The sequence below is a fragment of the Pararge aegeria genome, chromosome 26 (assembly GCF_905163445.1).
Source record: "Pararge aegeria chromosome 26, ilParAegt1.1, whole genome shotgun sequence".
NCBI classification, from domain to species: Eukaryota; Metazoa; Arthropoda; class Insecta; order Lepidoptera; family Nymphalidae; genus Pararge; species Pararge aegeria.
Window position 1 is genome coordinate 9,073,589 of NC_053205.1, and position 23,619 is coordinate 9,097,207.

Here is a 23,619-nt window from a genome sequence, read left to right on the forward strand (position 1 = left end):
ACGGGATCCAAAATTTTAGAGTTAAAATTCACTAGTAAAAATCTCCTTTGTGCGGCTCGGTGTTATTAAGTATGTTATAGTAATTAATCTTATATCTTTAAACGAGCAATTCTTGTATATATGTATATAATTGGAATCTCGGATACCGCTCCAACGATTTTCATGAAATTTAGTATACAGGGGGTTTCGGAGGCGATAAATCGATCTAGCCAGGATTCATTTTTGGAAAATGTCATTTCATTCGTGTTTTCCGGTAATAACCGATTTGGTGCAGACGAAGTTGCACGGGTCAGCTAGTCATCTAAGATAACTATTATTGAGGAGGAAAAAGTGTGGGGTACCAGAGCACAATAATGCGGCCACACTGGGCTCCCAAAGTCTCCACAAAACAAAATTCCTACTCCCAGTACGCGGTCAGCTTTTACTCGTGAAAGTTGTGTGTATGACCTCGGTGGTACCGTGCCAACATACGTATTTAGTGAGTTTCCAGTGCTTTGCAAGTGTTTAGTGTGATTAAGCATCAACTGAGATCTCTTTTCGCCTATTTTCTAAAGGGTGAGTGGTATTTTTATTGCCTCTATTGGTTTCCAATTGAACTTATTTGAAGGCTTTAATTAAATATCGCGGCGTAGCTTCGCTCGTGCTTTTAGCGTTGTCAAAATATAATATAAAGGTAATCTCCCTTAAGGGAGACTTTATTTTGTTTATATATTTTTTATTAGGCTCTATGGAAACGATCCTTTGCCTGAATGTAATGTTCTAATCTATTCTTATTTTGTGTCAACAATTTTTTTCATCGTTTATTGATTATATTTTTTTTCATAACAAAGATTTATTGACAAGCATTTTATGACTCCTTTGTAACAAAATAATCTATATCTTCAATATGAAATTCTTTCATACAGAAGTAAGGTACTATTTAAACGTAGTAAATTGTATTATCATTTCGATTTAAATTTATTGTTCAAAATTCGAAATTCAAAAATTACAAAAATATTAGAAAATGAATTAGTTACCACCCCAAATTTATTGAATAAACTAGGTACGTAAATAAATCTTTATAAAACTTGATTGCGTCTAATTAAAAGATACAATAGGAGATTTAAACAGCAAAATCAAACGGTCACTTACGTATGAAAGTTCTTGCACTAAACCTAGGCAGCGCTTAAATGGAATGCCTAATGATTTAGGTGACGTTTATGCAAAGAAACGTTTCACAAACTCTTAGGCGACAACTACTGTTGAACGGTTTATGTAGTCTAGGAATCTTTTTTTGTTCTTCGTTAGTGAGAACCAGCATTAGAGTCTTCCAGGCAACTACGACAATACACACATCGCCACCAAGCCCCAAAGTAAGCGTAGCTTGTGTTAAAGCTAGACTAAGAGGTCTGCTGAATATTTTTATGCATAATATACATAAATACTTATAAAATACACATAAACAACCAGACACTGAAAAACATTCATGTTCATCACACAAACATTAGGTATTTAAGTATGGGAATAGAACCCACAACCTTGGACTCAGAAAGCAGGGTCGCTACCCACTGCGCCATTTAGATAATAATAATTAGTAATAATATAAATTGACAAAATTTACAAACTGACATTATACCTACGAGTATTATATATAAACTAGCTGACCGAACTTCGAAAGTTACGCGAACTTCGTTTGCACCAAATTCTAAATTTGTTAGGATGGGATATAAAAAAAAATTCTATGTCCAGAATTTTACCCGTTGTAGTTTTATTATGAGTACACTTTCGAATAATTTGCAATAAAATAATATTGCGGCTATAAATTGAGTTGTAATCTATACTATCATTATATATTATATATTATAATATTTTTATATATTACGTATATTTATTTAAATTATATATGTATTTGTATCTTTACATTTTGGTATTTATGTATACCTATCTATCAACACTCTTGGCACTATCCCGTTCTCTTGCTGTAAGTTCTATCTACAAAGGTTGCCTGTAAGAGATTGCTTGCAGCAATAAGGCCGCCTTTGCATGTCTACATTGTGTAAGTGTACTGTAAGGTGTACTGTATACTGTTTCTTTTCCTGTATGTTATACGTGCAATAAAGTGTTTCTCTACTTCTTCTTCTTCTACCTTTCAAGTTAGAACAAACTGCACACGGCGCGGTGTGTAAATTTTATTGAAATCGGTTAAGTAGTTTAGGAATCCATCGCGGAAAAACAACGTGACGCGTAATTTATATATAGGTATATTAAGATTAAATAAAATGATATATATATAAATTCTTTGCTATAATATTAATTTGAAGATTGGAAGTGTTTGTTGAGTGTAGGATATGCTAGATGCACACAAAATTTTAATGATTAAACCTAACCTTCGAAGATAAAAGACCGACACGTGCATAGTACCTATGTATATAATATTTTTTATTTCGCTATAAGTTACCCATTGACTAAAATCTCACCTGGCAGTACGCAGTCTTAAATAGTAACGGGCTAACCCGTAATTGGGGTGCCAGTGAACATTTACTATGTGACCCATGAAAAAAAAAATAAGTAAGTCAAAATCTATCTACTGACTCTACATTAGTTCTCCATTATCTATACTTATAATAAAACTGTAACTGGAAGAAATCTGTACATTTAATATATGTATTTTGAAAATTTTGATCGGGGGATGCTTTATATCGATACTGGGTCCAAAACAGATTTTTGTTTAATTTTTGTCTATCCGGGCATCACGTGAAAACTACTAAACGGAATTAAATAAAATTTGTCATATTGGTAGCAGGTATTCCGGGTCAATATATAGGATACTTTTTATCCTGAAACAGGATGAAATTTTTTATCAATTTTACTTCATAGCTCCGTTAAATTTGAACCTATTTTAATAATTCTTTTATATTTTGAAAGTGGTCGCTATCAAGTATGTATTGTCTAATTTTAATGGAGATCGTCGATCGATAGATCGATTGTCGGAGATAAAGGACAACAACTCTTCACAGATAACAGCAAGTCGCAAGGCAAATGGGACAACGATTGAATGCATGCGTACCATCCTACTAATAATAATAATAATAAAAATAATAATAATATAAATATATCAGGTTTGATTATATACCTGCAAATGAATTTTTAAATTATTCAAATTGAACTATCGCTTAGAAGTTGCGATGGGTATACAAACACAAAATGCGCGAATAACATAGTTTGGAAATAAAACTGGACCTGCTAGGTAGCGCTGCAATTAGTTTCTAGGTTTTTTTAAGATAATAAAACCTGTAAAAACCGATTTGGTTCAGACGAAGTTGCGCGGGTCAGCTAGTAAATGAATAAATAATAAATAAAACTTTTTGTTTTTTTCCGAAGAATCATGCGCAGACAACTGGTGGCTGATTGTCGTTGAATTTTAGACACGTTGTAAATAACTGAATGCAAAAACTCAAAATAACCACAGTTACACAGGACTTATTTTCACTTTTATAAAATAGAATTCTTGAATAAACAAGATTTCTTGGCTTAAACACGCTAATTGTTTGCCAAAAATGTGTACGATTCTCACCAGACAATGATTAATGCGCAAACATGATTATTTGCTTGCTTGTCTTAATAAATTTATGTTGGTTTTTTCAAAGTACCTACCAACTTCCGGATTTTGGTTTTAAAAAACGGAAGTCTCGTGAAGAATGCACAAGCAGAAAAATTAAAAAATCATAGCTGTTATTTGAAACGTCATATAGGGTCTGTTTGTAGTAACTCTACCACCGATTCGGAAGGCAGATTCCACCGAGAACAGCCGGCAAGAAACTCCGTAGATGTTGGAAACATCAACAGTTTCAATTTAACAATCATTGTTTAATGTTGCGAGAGATGAAAGCGTAGCTGACTGTTACCAAACAACCTTAGTTAATTGCTCTGTTACTCGTCTGAGTTTGTTTACTTATCGTTGTTTGTAATCGATAAACTCTGAAACTACTGAACCAAATTCCAATTCAAAATACAAAAATTCTTTATTCATGTCGCAGGCACTTATGAAGCGTTCATACATATATGTTTACATAATTGTAAAGGGATGGTGATAGCTTCGTTCGCCAACATATAAACTTTGAACTTATTGAGAGACATCTCAAAGAATTCAAACGGTAATTTGTCATTAAATAATGTGAAAATGTCCTTGAATGAATTAGCAATTTTATGTAGTAAACTGCACAACGAGTTTATTATAGTTTCTAATATGTTGCTTTTAAAATCGAGTTTTGGAGGGATTTGCTTATAATCTATACTCTGTGGTTTGCGCTTCGCGGGCTCTGGTGAGAGGCAGGGACGCCATTATACGTTAGAGCGAGATAGCAATATTAGAATGGACATATTTTATTCAGGTACGCCAATGTTCTTTATTCAAATCATAAAATCATTACTTACCCGCTAAGCCTAGATGTATTGATGTAAATGACCTTTTAATATAAGGCAATGTGTGAAAAAATACATGTACTCTAAAAACAATTAAAAAAAAAAGTAAATCTTCAGTTGAGTGTTATGCGGGCGGCATCCGTTGAGTGGTTCAAGGGGCCCAAATTAAACATGCACCTACATCCCCTCTACTGAATTATACTTAAATGTAGGATGATATACAATGTATATAATGAAGCTTTATTTGCTACTAGCTGTTGCCCGCGGTGGACAGATGACATCAGGCGAGTAGCTGGGAGCCGCTGGAGGCAAGCGGCCCAGGACCGTGCATTGTGGAACTCCCTACAAAAGACCTATGTCCAGCAGTGGACGTCAATTGGTTGAGATGATGATGATGATGCTGCCCGCGACTTCGTCTGCGTTTGATTTTGTTTTTTGATGTGGCATTAAATTAATTTGTTGATCTAAAAAAAATTAAAGTATTCAGTATCGCTAAGCCTTAAATGAGGGGTTTGCTACTGTCCGCTGAGGAGTTCTGTCCTCTATCTCCAATCACAATTAAACACATATAGTACAAAAATGATTATTTAAATCTGTTATAATTTCTCGGAGTTATGGTGTAACATCGTCAAACACTCATCCCCTCTCCCAAAGGAACCGAGCTTAATGTTGGAATAAAAAGTATCCTATATTACTTCGAGCACTTCCAAGAATATGTGTACAAAGTTTCATGAGGATCGGTTCAGTAGTTTTTGCGTGAAAGCGTAACAAACAAACTTACATTCAAATTTATAATATTAGTGGGTATAGGGATACACCGCGAAGCAGGAGTATCTATCTGTACGGTGCAATTGATAATTTCTACAATCTTTACACTCCACGCGAAACAGTTATTTTTTTATATTTTGAAGTTATTCTTTTATATATTACTTTTTATTTATTATTACACTTCTTATTTTTTAATTTTATATTACTTTTAAATTGTATTATTGTACCCATAGTTTTTAAGCGTCGCTCTGACAGTGCCTACCGTCCAAACGTCACGTCTGGCTTCACGGAAGATCAGCGCTGTGTCTTAACAGGCACTGCAAACATGCTGAGTGAAGACCATTTTGGGATCACACCGTTCCTATAATAATTGTTGTGTAGACTATTAAGTTGTATTTTAATTCTAGTGTGTGTATCCAAATAAAGTTTTCTTTCTTTCTTTCTTCTTTTGGCGCGTTAGGTTAGAAATGATGAGAGTAAATTTTTACGATGCGCGCGCACACCGTCACGATAAACCGACACCCTGAAGTTAGCTATAGTCAACAATAATGTTTTTCAATAAAAGGTTTGACAGTGTACATTTTGAATTGTCAAAGTGTGCGGGCTCATTCCGGTGATTTAATTGAATCAACAAAACAAAAATCTAACTTTTTTTTTTTTTTTTTTTTTTTTTTTTATATTTATAGACGAGCGCTTGACTGCAATCACACCTGATGGTAAGCGATGATGCAGCCTAAGGTGGAGCGCGCTTGCCTAGAAGATGCCTATTCACTCTTGATTTGAAGGTACTAATGTTGTAAGAACTGGGGAAAATGGAAGCTGGAAGAGCATTCCAGATCCTAGCGGTGCGAATTAGAAAAGAAGATGCGAAGCGCTTCGTACGCGTCCGCGGTATATCGACCACGTAGGGATGCAGATCCTTCCGGTGCCTCGCGGTTCGATGGTAAAAAGGCGAGGGGGGAACTAGATCAAATAGTTCTTGAGCACACTCTCTGAAATATATCCTATAGAATACCGAAAGGCAGGCAACCTTGCGACGATGTTCCAAACTCTTAAGTTTTTTATTGGCTAGGTCACCGATGAGCCTTCTAGCACGGCGATCAACCGAATCCAAGGCATCAAGCTGATACTTGGCAGAGCCATCCCATAAATGGGAACAGTACTCCATGCACGATCTAACTTCTAATAATGAAACTTGGTTTTCCGATAGTGAGATAACTAGATATTGTGTTATAATAAATCTTTGAATGCATTAAATACCTTTTTCTATTGTTAGAGTAGTTTTTTCTACAAACGCAGAATAAGACGAAAGATAACATATTTGAAAAGATTTTTATCTTGTAACGCCATAGAAGTATAACTTCTAACGCGTGTACATAAGTACACACACGTTTTTTTTATTACACTACAAGTTAGCCTTTATCTGCAATTTCGCCTGGTGGTAAGTGATGATGCAGTCTAAGATGGTAGCGGGCTAACCTGTTAGGGAGTATGGTAGTCATACCCCTTTTCGGTTTCTTCGCACACGCACCGGAAATCGCTTAGCGGTAACTAGCCACGGCCAAAGCCTTCAGACGAGAACAGAGAAAATTCTGAAATTATAAACTCCCAAATCGCCCCTGCTGGAATCGAGCTCGGGACCTCCTACTTAATTTCATAGCGCTCACCGTTGCGCCAGGGAGGTCGTCAAGATCTTCGGAAATGAAATCCCTCAGGAGATGATGACTTTACAATCAATGGAGCGAAACTTGTGCTCATGCTTTGCATAGTTAAGCAAATTAAGCTTCACATGCAATTTAGGTATATCCAGTGGCGTGCACTTCATACAAGCACAAAAGCACTGCCTACCCTAAAATTTATGTATAACTTTTCGACAACTAACAATTTTCCTGCAGTATGCATACCCTGGTGAGAAATCCAGTGCACGCCCCTGGGTATATCACGGAGTTCAACAAAGTAACGCCTTCCATCCAATCTATGCTAATGTTATGAAGAGGAAAGCCACTACACCACTAAACCACTACACCACGGGGAGGTGCAGTGGTTATGCCGGACTCTTACCGACTAAAACCCCACGGTGTTCCAACTCATCGTCTGGTGACTGGGTCGTGGGAACGCTTTCGCACACAACCGCAAGGCTCCGAGGGCCCTAGACCAACTGTTACCATTTCTTCGCCAAAAGAAAGCTAAACTATCAAGTTATATAGGATGTAATTTATTTTCGAAACAAATTGGAGATTCTTAAGAAAACTGCGATACTGTAACCTAAAGAATTCCAGCTCTAACTTTACCAAGTTATGTGCGTTTTAAGTAATTGAAATATCACTTGCTCCAACGGTCAAAACATCGTGAGGAAACCTGCATGCCTGAGAGTTCTACATAATGTTCTCAAAGGTGTGTGGAGTCTATCAATCCGCACTGGGCCAGCGTGGTGGACTACGGCCTTAGCCCCTTCTCATTGTGGGGGGAGACCCGTGACCTGTAGTGGGCCGGTAATGGTTTAATGTTATGATGGTGTTGCTGAACCAAAAGTAGCAAACCTTTGCCTATAAAATTCATTACGTGGCGTGCGCTTATGACGCTTTTATAATATGATTCCTAAGGTAATTTTGGACCTACCAATGCATAAGTTTAAAGAATGTGTTAAAACACATTTATTACAGCGAGGTTATTATACAATTGATGAATTTTTAATGACAAGGTTGCTTGGAAGCATCCGGCTCCGCTTTCACCTCTCACAAGATAGAAAAATGATTGTTAAAATGTAAATTGTTGATGTTGGAAAATAGCAACTGCTGAGTTTCTTGCCGGCTTCTTCTCGGTAGAATATGCCTTCCGAACCGGTGGTAGAGTCACTACACACAGACAGACTTGACGTTAGTTACAGTTATTTTATAAATTTGGTAAATAATTAAACTTTTGATAACTATAAACTCACTATGAACTATTAAACTATTTTATTAAATCGATTAGGATTTTTATAAAAACGCTTATAATTTTTATTCAATTAATAAATAGGTCCCAAGAAACCATTAAAATTATATTTGATTAACAACCAGTATTCATGACATTCAGTTGGTGGGTATTTTATATATATATAAAAGAAGATTTAAGATTTTTATTTTTTTGATTCCTCTTATACCGGAATAGGATAATAAAGTATTAAAATATAACATTCATAAAAAAAAATTACCCGCGGTACGAAGTTCGCCGGGACAGCTAGTTTGATATAAATACGACTGAATTATCGATGCACCGCAACTACCGACAACGTGTCCCAACAACACACACACACGCACCAAACACAGCGTCTTCGCCGGCGAAGACGAGGACCCCGATTTCTGACGTCATCCGGACGTGGACCCTTACCACGGTTACGGGGGCGTTCGGACTAAACAATGATTAGTCCAAAAGTCCACCAACATTCATATTAACGTCGAACCGAGCCGAGGTCCGAGCCCTCGCAGGAGGCACCCTCGGGTCGACGTCTCCCACTCTCCCCCCGATGTCGCCGAGCCCTGGGGCTCTTCTCATGGCGAGCTTTCGCGCTCGTCCCACTCCCCCGGTTACGCCGTAGCAACCCCTCAGGTGGTTATCGGCAAGTGTCCATCAGAAAATCAAAACCGAAATCGATACACTTCAGTTCTACGTGGACTCGAACGATGCAAAGATACCTCCCGGTGTCTTATTTATTTATTTAAACATCTTTATTGCGTAATAAAGGAGAAATTACAAATATAGTTAAACAAAAAATTAAAAGCAAAAGGCGACCTTATCACTAAAAGTGATCTCTGCCAGGTAACCTTACCGATAGTACACAACAAAACATGAGAGACGGGAAATCGCAATTAAAATAAACAATACAGTCTTAGTCGTTTATCACGTTTCAAAATTGCTTGAAATAAATGAATGAATGAATACACTTTTATTGTACACCAAAGAAAAAAAAGTAGTTACTATCATATAAATACATATAAAGAGAGTACAATTTGGTGGCCTTATCGCTACATAGCGATTTCTTCCAGGCAACCAATGGCGTAAAAGGAAAAAACATAAGAGGAAGGTGGTGCAATAAATAAGATTTAAAATTATACAAATATATATATATAAATATAACTATAATAAGAAATAAATGAATTTTGAATGTTGAATTTGGATGGTATATAAGAAATATGTACTACGTGATTTAAGTATTCATTATAATCTACAAAAAAGTCCGCGAGGGAATATGTACCTCACTGTCAGCTAATAGGATTCTCCAAAACAAATAAATATAATCCTATTTTGCGACTTGGTGGGTTTCTTATATTTTATGTTTAAATATACACGTGGATGCGGTGATAGCCCAGTGGGTAGGGCACGTACCTGTGACATTTCTGAGTTAAGTGTGATATAAGCAATGAAATATCACCTGCATGGTTAAGTTCTCCATAATGTTCTCAGAGGTGTGTGGAGTCCACCAATCCGCAATGGGCCAGCGTAGTGGACTGAGCTACGGCCAGGGGCGTGCACTTCATACATTATTTTATATAACTCGTATTGGAGGGGAATATTTCCATTTTATGCATACTCTGGTCAAAAACCCTGTGCACGCCACTGACTACGGCCTTACCATTTCTAACTGGAAGGGCTAGCACAGGCGGAAGACAAATCATATCTCCCCACCATATCCCATGATATAAGTAGAGAGTTGAGGTCACCTGCTAAAGTACGGGAACATGGAATAGGAGAAGTTTACCCCCGTTTATATAACACATAATATATTCAAATTCAAATTTATTTAGGCCTATCACAGGCACTTATGAAGCGTTCATACATATTTGTTTACAGAATTGTAACGGGATGGTGATAAATTCGTTATCCAACTTAAATCTAAAGCTACGAGGGTTCCAAACGCGCCCTGGTCTAAAAAGAGCCCACAACAAACTTAGGCAGGTAATTTTTTTTTTTGTTATCACCATCTTCCAGTAAATTTATATTAAGCTATGAAGCTAGAGCAATTCACACCCAAGCTTTTTTATCGTTTAAATAATCATTACTTATTATTCCCACTTGTGCGCCAGTGCTCTGAGAGTTGATAAAGCTGTGGGAGAATATACATTTTTATCCTTTTTGTTTGCATAAACGCGCTAATCTCAGAAACTATCGGGAATGGATTAAACTTTCTTAGTTTGTATGAAAGTTTGCCATTTGCACGCCTCATAAGCGAAGCGTTGAGGTTGTGCTCTACTCTCGACATTTCAAAAAAAGCAGTTTTCTCGAAACTGAAATTGATTTTTTGTTATTTATATTGCACTTACAGGTTAATTTGAGTACACTAATATCAAGTCAAATAATTTGTCAGGCACATAAAATACATTTCAATAACAATTTTTTTGTTTAACATAGTAAATAATAACATTAAACTAATAATTTTTTTTTAATTATCTAAAGTAACACATGACATAATTTCTTAGTTAATATGAGCGTTCAATTCACTGTCGTTAAATTTCCATGTAATTATTCTAGCTAATATTAATTGTAACTTTCAATGTGCAATCATTATGACATTCCCGTGTCTTGTTTACAAAAAATGAATAATAATTAATATGAAAAAAAAAATTTGTAATGAGCATTGAAAGTTTCAGTTAAAAAAAATTCAATTTTATTGTGAAAAAAAATGAGATTATGAGGCGTGCACTTTTGGATTTTCCAAACTTTTTTTTGACTGCAATGTCACCTGGTGGTAAGTGATGTTGCGGGCTAACCTGTTAGGGGTATCGCAGTTATTTTATTAAACCCATATCTTTCCCTGATCGGTTTCAACACGACATCGTACCGGAACGCTCACGCGCTTGGCGGGACGGCTTTGTCGATGGATGGTAACTATCTATCTATCCATCTTGTAATGAGGCCCGCTTCAGCGGATGCATTTCGTCCCTCTAGGATCTTTTGTGCTCGCCCCGTCCTTGTATCCCCTCACCCTAAATAGCTTCAAATATCCACTCTTTCAGGTTAGAGGCACAGTAATCCTCTGGTGTTGGATAGGCCACTCCCAAGAGGTCCAACCGCTTTCTAGCCAATCCGTCGCATTCACAAAGTAAATGCTCCATGGACTCGACGTCCTCGTTGCAGGCCCTACATGTAGGGTCGTCAATTATGCCCATTTTGAGCAGCATGCACCCTGTGCCGAAGTGTCCTGTTATGGCCGCTATGGCGTATCTTGCCTGTCTCCTACTCAGTCTGTTAATCTTTGGAAAACAAGCTCCAGATGCGGCCAAGAATTTCTCGGAGTGCCTTAGACCTTCTAATTTGTCCCATTCTGCCGCAGATTTTTTCTTGGCATATGTTGATAGCGCCATGTTCACCACACATGGTGCAAGCGCTATACATGGTTCAGGACCGATGAATCTTCGTCCGGATCCCTTGCGAGCTAGCTCGTCAGCCAGCTCATTGCCCTGTATTCCTACATGGCCTGGTACCCAGATAAGTTTAATGTAGTTGTAGTTATGTAATGTAGTTGGATGGTAACTAGTCATGGCCGAAGATTTTAACCATGCCCAGACCGAAGAAAATTCAGAAGTTATAAATTGCCCAACCAGGAATCGAAGCCGGGTCCTCCCTTTTACAAGACCACAGCGTATAGATGAAGTCTTTATTGCACAAGTTACAGAGACAACAAGACGAAAAACATGAAAAAACAAATAATTAAAAATGCGCAAAAGCGGTCTTATCGCCTTATTGGAGGTAGTCAAAACCCCCAATCCCCACTAAAAAGACTGTTTGAAAAATATTTAGGTATAGACACAAGATTCGCTCATTTTAATATAACATTATTTGTTATGAGTTTATATTATACGCTTAGCGTTATCTTTTATTTATATTCCCACGGATTTTTTATCTGTTTACAAAAGAGATAAAAACTCGCGAAAAATTTGATTTGTGACATTCGATGACTCAACCGATTTTTGGTAACAGGATCGATATAAAACCATTCCGAGCGCAGATTGGCGCAGTGTGCAGTGACTCTGCTTTCCGAGTGCTAGGCCGTTGGTTCGATTCCCACAACTTGAACAAGTTTTTCAGTGTTGAGTTTTTATATACGTATTTATGTATATTATTCATAATTTATGAATTGGTTATGTTAGTGCTATACACGAGCTACACTTACTTTTGCGCTAGATGGCAATTTGAGTATTGTCGTAATATATTTTGTCGTAATTTGACGGCCGACTGGCGCACGCAGTGGGCAGCGATCCTGCTTTCTGAGTCCAAGGCCGTGGGTTCGATTCCCACAACTGGAACATGTTTGTGTGATGAACATGAATATTTTTCAGTGTCTGGGTGTTTATCTGTATATTATAAGTATTTATGTATATTATTCATAAAAATATTCATCAGTCATCTTAGTACCCATAACACAAGCTACGCTTACTTTGGGGCTAGATGGCGATGTGTGTATTGTCGTAGTATATTTATTTCATATTTATATTTATTTATTCATTTGTAGGCGATTTTTTACCGATTTATATGAAGCGGTGATAGCGCATTTCGTAGGAGCTCGACTTCACTATCGGGGGGCTGAGTTTGAATCCCAGCACGCATGCACGCACGCATCTAACTTTTCGAAGTTTTGTGCGTTTTATTAAAATATCACTTGCTTTAACGGTGAAGGAAAACATTGTGAGGAAACCTGCATTCCTGAGAGTTCCACATAATGTTCTCAAAGGAGTGTGGAATCCACCAATCCGCACCGGGCCAGCATGGTGGACTAAGGCCTTAACCCCTTCTCATTGTGGGAGGAGACCCGTGCCCTGTAGTGGGCAGGTAATGGGTTGATATAATGATAATACCGATTTATATAAACAAATAAATGAAGTAAGCGTAGCTTGTGTTTTGGGTGCTAAGATAGCTGATGAATACTTTTATGAATATAATACATATACATACTTATAATATACAGATAAACACCCAGACACTGAAAAACATTAATGTTCATCACACAAGCATTTTCCAGTTGTGGGAATCGAACCCACGGCCTTGGACTCAGAAAGCAGGGTCGCTGCCCACTGCGCAATTCAGCCGTCAAATATTTGTCCATTCAATCAAAACCACCTTCGACTACTTACTCATCAATTCAAAATACATAACATAGACTCTAAGAAGTATATACTTATCTAAACAAATTAGTTTTATGAATACTAATATCACTTTCACAAAAAAGAATAATAAAACTCGTCGAGCCAGTTTCCTTACCTCACCTAGAACAAGAACAAATTATGGTAAAAAATCCCTTACCTTTGAAGGCGCCAAATTTTATAATAAAATACCTATACTCATAAAAAATGTAAACTCATTCAATGAATTCCAAACTAAATTAGCTTCTTATATATTAAGTAATACCAATAAATTTAAAAGCGAATACATTGAATGAGTAGATAATAGTAAAATTGAATTTAGTTTAGTCTAATGGCGAAGTGTATTAATTTATTATAGAAAACTAAGTTTCCTATGTAAGTGGCTCAGGTCTTTTTATTGGAATAAATGTCTTTAAACCTAATATATTAAAATAAGAATTCTAAATAGTGTTATCAAATTTTTCAAACTTTTGCGGTTTGTATAAAAAAATTCGTTCTTGGAAACGGTTATACGAAATGAAAACCGATATAATACTTTACAGGCTTTAGAGGTACATTATGCACAGTCTCTGAGACTTATCTGTGAAACCGAAAACCAAATAGTTTTTGAGTAAACCACTGCCATAATTTTTACTGAGAGAAATCAGCTACAGCCCTATCATCACATGCAAAATTAAAATCATATCACTTTAATAGGTACGCGTCGCGTAGCATAGGTACTATGCGCATGTCGTTCTTTTATCACCAAAAGTGTTGTCCTAAGTAAACACTTACAATGTTTTGAATTCGGTTGTATAGAAATATAAATTACTTTCTTTTGATTTATAAAAATTCAAATTCAAAAATGTTTTATTCTTGTAGACCTTATTACAGGTACTTATGAAGCGTTCATACATTTAACATTTTAACACTAATCTTAGGTGATGGTGACTACTGCATTCGTTAACTTAAAACTATAGCAAAGAATGTTCCAAACGCGCCCTGGTCTAAGAAGAGCCTACAACAAACTTATTTATTTATGATTTTTGTTATCACCATCTCACAGTCTAGTTAATGTTGAGCTATAAAGTAAGAGCAATTCATACTTTTTTCCAAGCTTTTTTATCATACATGTTTATAAATTAATATTAATATTAGAAGTAACAATTAACTTGTACTGCAGTTTACTAATGAGATGGTAATAACAAAAAAAAAAGAGGTTAAGTTTGTTGTGGGCCCCTCTTACACCAGGGCGCGTTTGGTACCCTCCTAGTTTTAGTTTTAAGTTAACGAATGCAGTTATTACCATCACTAACATTAATGTAACGTGTAAAGTGCCTGTGACATCATGAATAAAACATTTTTGAATTTGAATTTTGAATTTGAATTTAATATTTTTACATGGTGATTCCTTATAAAATAAACAAAATAAAATAATAATAATAATAATAATTTATTCACAAGAATGTAGGTACATACAGTTTTTAAAATGTAAAGTAGCTATTATAATAGTTATACAAACAAATGCGCGCCTCACAACTTATATTGGTGTGTATGTAATAAATGTATGTAATGGTGCCATTTAAAATCTACTGTCCCTGATTTAGGTAAAAACCTGTATTACAGGCGACAGTGCTCTCCTTAAATTGTTGTCTCGATGATTGAGTGTAAGATTGTGCGTGTGTGAGTTTGCAACTTATGCATCCTTCAATATTATTTCCTAATTCTGTAACACGTTGTACATCGTAGCAAAAATGTTCACCACCTTGGAGTCTAGACAGGAAATAACAAGAGACTGACAATCCCATTTGCAACCTGAGGAAGCTGTTTACTTTCTGCGTCTCGGATAATTTACTTTTATCTTGAATCCATCGTGAAATTGTAATGTAAATTGTAATTATAAATAAATAAATAAATATAGTACGACAATACACACATCGCCATCTAGCCCCAAAGTAAGCGTAGCTTGTGTTATGGGTACTTAGATAACTGATGAATATTTTTATGAATTATATACATAAATACTTAGAAAATACATATAAACACACAGACACTGAAAAACATTGATGCTCATCACACAAACATTTTCCAGCAGTGGGAATCGAACCCACGGCCTTGGGCGCCGAAAGCAAGGTCGCTGCAAACTGCACCAATCGGCCGCCAATTGTAATTGTAAATTGTTCAAAATACATTTATTTCAAGGCTTGCTTTACTCCCCTATCGAAAGCAGAGTTCGAATTCCAGCACGCACCTATAACTTTTCTAAGCTATGCGCGTTTTAAAGAATTCAAATATCACTTGCTTCAACGGTGAAGGATAACGTCGTGAGGATACCCGCATGTCTGTGAGTTCTCCATAATGTTCTCAAAGGTGTGTGGAGTCCACCAATCCGCACTGGGCCAGCGTGGTGGACTAACCACTTCCCGTGCCCTGCAGTGGATGATGATACATCGATCTGCCTCCCATTTATCTACGTAATTATCCAAATTTTATGAATTCTTGTCAGAACTCTATACCGAACGATGCATAGAACCGAACCCGAGACCTCGTGATGCGTAGTCGAGCAACCTAACCGCTACAATACACACAGTTAAAACTTTTAAAGTTAAAACGTTGACCACCAATAAAAAGTGATTGCCTTTACTGAAACACTGTGAATTTAAATTAAACTCCGTTAGGAACCTCCTACACCCTCTATGTGTCTATACTCATACATTACAGACGGAGAGCTAGTGGGGGATTTTGAAAGGGTAGTAGTACATGACATCAATAGCCTGTAACGGTCAGTTGCTGCAATGTTATGGGCTATTGTTGACTTAAATGAATATACTAGAACAATATCCACGGCGCCATCTAGCCCCAAAGTAAGCGTAGCTTGTGTTATGGGTACTAAGATAAGATGAATATTATTATGAATATAATACACATAAATACTTGTAGGGCTAAATACTCGGGCACATGCAGTTTAACCCCTTTCACTATTACACCAACATATGTTTTGAATATTGTTTAAAGTTGTGCGCCATTGTACGGAGAGTTGATAAAGCTGTGGGAGAAGACGTAATTTTGTCCTTTCCCCGGGTAGAAAAATGTTTCCTGACCCTGCAGCAGGGCTAGCACGGGCGGGAGATAAAAATTATATCCCCCGATTATATCCCCTGACAAGGAATATAATTAACGGGTCACCTGCTTAATCACTGGAACATGGAATAGAAGAAGTTTACCCCCGTTTATTATTGCACATATATTATTTGGATATTATTTCCACTTGTGCGCCAGTGCTCTTGAGAGTTTATAAAGCTATGAGAGAAGATAATGTTTTATCCTTTCCCGGGGATATAATTGTCTCCTGCCCATGAATGAATGAATGAATGAATACACCTTTATTGTACACCAAAGAAAAAAAAGTAGTTACAAAGATATAAATACATATAAAGCGAGTACAATTTGGTGGCCTTATCGCTACATAGAGATTTCTTCCAGGCAACCAATGGCGTAAAAGGAAAGAACATAGAAAAGAGGTAGGTGGTGCAATAAATAAGATTAGATATATATAATAATATATATATATATATATTATATATAACTATAATATATATTTATATAAAGATTTTACATATAAATACAAATAAAATATATAACATATAACATCCTCAATTTATATGAAATACATAAATAATTAAAATTACACACTTAAAATGATGACTGACTTTGACGGCCGACTGGCGCAGTGGGCAGCGACCCTGCTTTCTGAGTCCTAGGCCGTGGGTTCGATTCCCACAACTGGAAAATGTTTGTGTGATGAACATAATTGTTTTTCAGTGTCTGTGTGTTTATCTGTATATTATAAGTATTTATGTGTATCATATTCATAAAAATATTCATCAGCTATCTTGGTACCCATAACACAAGCTACGCTTACTTTGGGGCTAGATTGCGATGTGTGTATTGTCGTAGTATATTTATTTATTATTTATTTATTATTTATGATCCGCTCCAGCGATGTTCGGCTGAAAGAGACAAATAATGATCCTTCACTAGTTTCTTGAAGGTCCCAATCGATTGTGCCTCACGGATATCTAACGGCAAGGCGTTCCATATTTTAATAGCCTGAACCGTAAATGATCCGTTGAAGAAGGAGGATTTGTGACCAGGCCTTCAAGATAGCACATGCTAGCCATGCAGAGCTTAAATTACCTCCTCAAAAACCCCGCCAGCTCTTGCACTATTGTCTGTATTTGAGCGAGCACCTTAATCGATAATTTATGTAGATTGAATGCACATCACTATTTGAACAGGTTATCTTCCCGCTGCAGCGACAGCGTGTAGTGATGTGATGGAGTCGTTATCGATGTGGCGCTGTCATAGCGAGTGATTGATTGTAATGTATATTGTAAAAGTTGTTTAGTCACACCCCTCCCAAATGAGAAACTATTTATTCATTAAAACATTCCGATTACTGTTAGTACTTTCACGACTTTTTATAACTTTTTTTATTAATCTACTAAAGCAGGACCACCAAACATGGGCGTTGCGGCGCCCTGGGTCGCCCTCCTCCTGTACAAAAAAAAAACAAGGTTTTTTTTTATAGTCTATGTGCAGTTAGACCCCTTGTTCCACACTTTGAAAAATTGTGTGAATATCACATAGCTCGGCTATATTCCGTTGCTGGGGTGGTTTTTGAAGTAAAACTTTTTTAAGCGCGACTAGAGAGTAACTCCTTTTTTTTGGACGTAAGTAACGCTTACGCAAGACGTCTGTGTAGTTTCCGTTAGTTAAAAATATTAATTTGGATTGGTCGTAAGTATATGTCATATACTCCACGCTTCTTGACTTATACGCCAGCTAGTGGCGAATATCGTAATCAATGAGGATTATTTATTTCCAATATTCTCAAACGGATCAATTGTTAATAGCAAAGTGAATAAAAATTCAAAAGTTTAAAAAAAATATATTAAACTGCAAAGTATTCGGAAAATCTCTAAATATACTTGTTTATTTATTAAACAAGTAAATTTAGATTTTTGTTTATTCATAAATTTTCTGACGATTGCGAAATTCTATAATATTCAATGAGAAGGATAAATTGTAATGTCTTCACGACACGACGACGTCTGACGCGTTACTTCGGTCAGACACAAATTTGAGTTCTCCCTCGTCGCGCCTAAAGAAGTTTAACTTCAATAAATAAATAAATATCGATGAAATATCTACATCGATACTTCATCCCCTCACTAGGGCGCTATCAGGCACGCAGCTCGCGGCGTGTTGAGCGCAAACCAAGCACTAATTGTTCAGACAGATCTGCATGTCATTACTTATTGCATTACAGCGTCAATATCAGTAGCCTTAGCACAAGTTTTGCACACTCGCAATCGAGCAATCGCTTACGAGTATGGAAATACATAACGTGGGAGTAAAATGTATCTTGTTAATATAGCGTTAAAACTCAAATTTGACTACAATTTTTTAGCTCGGGCTTTGGAGAGAGCCTTATAAAACAACGATCTGAAGTACAGGATTTTCGACTCAAAAATTAGTGTCATTAAGTCCATTTTACTTTGACGTTTCAGAGTTGGACAAAGTCGAAAACGACTCTTCGACTGCGAGCAAACAAATCTTGTACAAGGCTACTGACACTACTCAGAGCTAATACATGAAAATTCTAAATCATTTATTTATGGTAGTCTTACTTTATAAGCACTTTTGAAACGTCAAGTCTGTCCGTTTGTAGTAAATCTACCACCGGTTCGGAAGGCAGATTCTACTGAGAAACGCCGGCTAGAAACTGACGTGAAATGAATGACTAATTCGTTTGAAGGATAATAAAATAATTTACGAAGCAGTTCTTCTTCTTCACCTTCTTCTTCTTCTTTCTCTTGGCTCGTCTCCGTGCTTAGTTGGCCGGAAACACGGCGGTTATAGCCCGGTCGTTAGAACATAGGGGGGGGGCGAGTTTGAATCCCAGCAAGCATGTCTAACTTTTCTAAGTTATGTGCGTTTTAAGTAATTTAATTCAAATATCACTCACGTCGTGAGGAAACCTGCATGCCTGAGGGTACTCCATAATGTTCTCAAAGGCTTGTGAAGTCTAGCAATCCGTTCTTGGCCAACGTGATGGGTTACAGCACAAGTATGGTACAGATCTCTAGTCTATGGTATCTTAACAATAATATATTGAGTAACATTCATACATTTACATTTTAGGTTATAGAAAATTTCTATTTTAGTATTAAGGACTGCGTAATCGATAAAAAGCTTGGGTGTGAAATATTGCTCTAACCAGGTTGCTCTTCTATGAGATGGTGATAACAAAAAAAAAACACCCTAAGTTCGTTGTGGGGTTCTTCTTAGACCGGAACGCGTTAAGAACCCTCGTAGCTTTTTTTTTAAGTTTACGAACATGGTTGTCACCACCATCACTACCATGGTTATCATTATTGGTAATTCTCATGTACCGTACGCATCAAAAGTGCCACCTGTGGGCGTATTTGAATAAAGTTATTTTTGACTCTGAGTTTGACATTAACGTTTTGAGAACGATGATGAGAAATGCGTATGATTTCCGGTTAAAAAAATAGAACCACAATCGGAGGCAATCTCTGCCTCTACGTTTTGATATCAGATTAACTTCTTTCTTTTTTAAATTGGCTAGGAAACACTCTGTATAAATTAGTGATTATTCAGGACAACCCGTAGAGCGATTGGGTCATTAATGACAGTAAAATATACTTTATTACTCATTAATGTTTGAAATTAAAACCGGGGAGGTTTTACCTGGCTTTTATTATCAATAATCATTCATTTATATGTGAAAGCTATCTGCTGCCCACGACTTAGTTCGCGTTTCTTTTAGTTTTAAAAGCATCCCGCAGGACCAGTTTATTTGGGAGATGTGTGCCATTTTATATGTTAGACTCTACAGATTTCATTAATACACATGTTAAACTGGCATTAATGTTCAGTGGTTAACGTACCTAGACTTAAACCTCTGTTAGCATATATATGCTGATATATCTATTACAAACTTGGATGGTTTTCTGATGCTACTAGCAATAAGTATTTTTTTGAAAACTTTTATGTATATAAATAAATAGTTACTTTAAAGTTATACATACTAATGTATTTGAAATACGGGTACAGTATTTGAAATAAAAAAAGAACTTTTTCAAGGTGTATCTCGAGAAAGAACTGTTTTGTTTAGGTGTAGTCATTACATTTTTTAACTCGCGATAACCTCTATTAATGTCCGATTAAAATGAATTAAAAAGTATTCTACTGCTATATACCTACATACTCTTGATGATAAAAGTATTTATTTAAATAAGAATTACTACTGCGATGCTATTATAACGATTTTTTTTTTTCTCCCGGCGATTCAATAAAATTTTGATTTTATTTTCACTTCTTATGTTTGTGTGATGAACGTTTTTCAGGGTCTGGGCGTTTATCTGCATATTATAGGTATTTATGTGTATTATATTCATCAGCTATCTTAGTACCCATAACACAAGCTACGCTTACTTTGGGGCTAGATGGCGATGTGTGTGTTGTCGTAGTTTATTTATTTATTTATTTATTGGTGATTACTATACAAACTGCGTCGCAGTTTCTGGCGCGTAAGCTTACATTTAGTGTGAATTTTGGAGAAAACAGATTTGTACCTATCAAGTTTTATCACAATCAATTCATTAATAAAACTATGTATTATTTCGAGAGAAATAAGCATGGCGGTAGACCTTCCCCAGACAAGCTTAAAGTCAAAGTCAAAAATATCTTTATTCAATAGGCGGCGATTTTGATGCGTTCATTAAATGAGTATATTCGTAAACTTTAAACTAAAGCTACGAGGGTTCCAAACGGGTCCTGGTCTAAGAAGGAGCCCACAACAAACTTAGCCGGGTGTTTTATGTACTCTTATAAATCATTTGGTCAATAGCCTATGGCGACCCACAGCTGGACTGAAGGCCCAACGCTGGGCAGACGGGTTGTTGATCGCAGTAGTACCACAGAGCACGCTGATGCCGACTCGCTATTGCACGACTCATGATGCGAAGTAATTTTTTTCGCCTCATTTCGGCGGCTATTTTTATTATTATAGCCTTGTTAGTTCACGGAATCAAGATATTTTGCATACTATTGTCGAGATAATTTAATGGAGATTAATTCCATACTTTTAAAAAATTGATTTACTGCAATAGAATTGGAAAAAAACACCAAAATAGGTCAAAAAAATTTCCTGTCCGTCATGTGTGAAACCCGAAAACACTCTAACTTGTGAAAAAATCCATTATTTGAGTTAAATTTAAAAAAAAAAAATTCTAATCGACGATTGTATGTCACTGAATGCGAATGATTAATTAATTCAGTGTAGTTTAATTGCAAGTAATAAAATAAAAAACGAAAACTGCAAGACTGTATATCTATATATATGATTATATCCATGTAAAATTAACATGGATGGTGATATATCTATATCTATAGATATTACGTACATTTTATTCCACCAGGGGCGCCTGTGCATCACTTTCCTAGTACAGCTGTTTTAAATTTTTATTTTTTATTTTTTTTCTTTTCATTTTGCACGACTCATGTGTTTTTTTTTCGTTATTTATTGACTAATAATTGGATAGCTATTTTATTAATGAGTCGTGCAATTTTGGATTTTCCAAATTTTTTCCCTTACTCGCCTCGTACGACACCCGCGGTGAGATAAGTAACCAAACAGTTTAACAATAACAGATACTCTGAGATACACCTGATACTGCCGTCTAACACTTACCGTCCCGACTGTCTGAAAACCCTTAATTATTTCTCAAAACATCTCAAAAGCCATCCAACGGAGCGCACGTCGTAAAATAAAGCTTTATTTTGTCGTCAAGATGGCGGCGCTAATAATGGTGTCACGTCACTTCATTGGCTGTTCGTGGGCGTAGTGATGTGCGACATGACATCGATATCGACACGACACGTTAACTGCAGTGGTTTTGTGATTAAAGCTTAATTAACTCTCGCCGCACGACATACCCTTTCTACCCATGTTAAACGAACTGTTCGTCGTGTCTATATCTGCTTTTTTTAAATTTTAAACGTCATCTTAAAGGAGCCATATTTTGGTGATAAAAATCATATAGGTTACAAACGCGCCGTGATCTAAGAAGAACTACACAACAACTTTAGCTGGGTCTTATTTTATAACCATCCCTTAGTGTCAAGTGATAATTCGTAATGAATTAATTCCTAAGAAATTGTTGTTAATATTATCGTTTATGTATAACTAAGTTGTGGAAACTTCACTCGTTTATGTGATATAAAAATACGGCATTACCTTTATGTGTAATAGTAATGTTTGTTTCCCTTTAAAGGCTAATAAAATAAATAAATAATTTAAAAAATGAACTTAGAGTCTTTCATATTTTTTTTGTTATAGTATTATGAAACAACAGTTTTTATTGGAGCAACCGGAATGTAAAAATTGCTACGTTATCCTACGTTTATTTGCATAAATGTCCCAAAGAGACGAGGGAGAGTTCTACATACCTACTCTTGTTGACTTCTAGTGTTGTTGACTCGTCCCGTGCTTCGCCATAGTCAAGGCTGTTCTACCGACATATTATTATGAAAGTAGCACCACTAGTAAAGCAAATATTGCTGTGTTATCGATCGCCCAGGAAGCGGCCCGCGTGTGTCAACACTAAAGCTAAATAATATCGGTTTTGTAGAATGCTAATTATTTAATAGCTTTTATTTTGAGATATGATATTATTCTATCGATATATTTCAACACACTATCTGAGAAGTAAATTTATATAGTTCTAGCTACTGCCCGTATCATGTGGGAACAGCTTGTTTTTCTGGGATAAAAAGTAGCATATGTCAAAGTCAAGTCAAAATCAAAAATATCTTTATTCAAGTAGGCCCATAGGTGGCACTTTTGATGCGTACATAAGAATTACACGGTAGTGAGGATGGCGATAACCACATTCGTAAACTTAAAACTAAAGCTACGAGGGTTCCAAACGTGTCCTGGTCTAAGAAGAAGCCCACAACAAACTTAGCCGGGTGTTTTTTTTTTGTTATCACCATCTCACAATGTCATTTTAAATTATTAGAAGAGCAACTATTTACACCCAAGCTTTTTTATCGATTACGTAGTCCTTTATACTATAATAGGACTTTTATACGAACTTTGAACTTTTTAAGAGACATCTCCAAGATGTCAATTGGTAGTTTATTGTAGAATTGTATGCAATTTCCTTTAAACGAATTATGAATTTTATGTAACCTAGTATATTGCACTGTAAGTTTATTCTTACTTCTAATGTTTAAATTATTGCAGTCACATTTTTTCTTA

The 23,619-nt window shown here is 36.1% G+C and overlaps 1 protein-coding gene across 1 annotated transcript in view; it reads left to right on the forward strand.

Annotated features, from left to right (window-relative positions):
* The first annotated feature begins 435 nt into the window (after positions 1 to 435).
* The window catches only part of LOC120635400 (protein slit), a 190,088-nt gene continuing 166,904 nt past the window's right edge, over positions 436 to 23,619 (forward strand). Inside the window, exon 1 of the mRNA XM_039906408.1 lies at positions 436 to 555. The gene's annotated coding sequence lies outside the window, so the exon portion shown is untranslated. The remainder of the gene's footprint in view (positions 556 to 23,619) is intronic.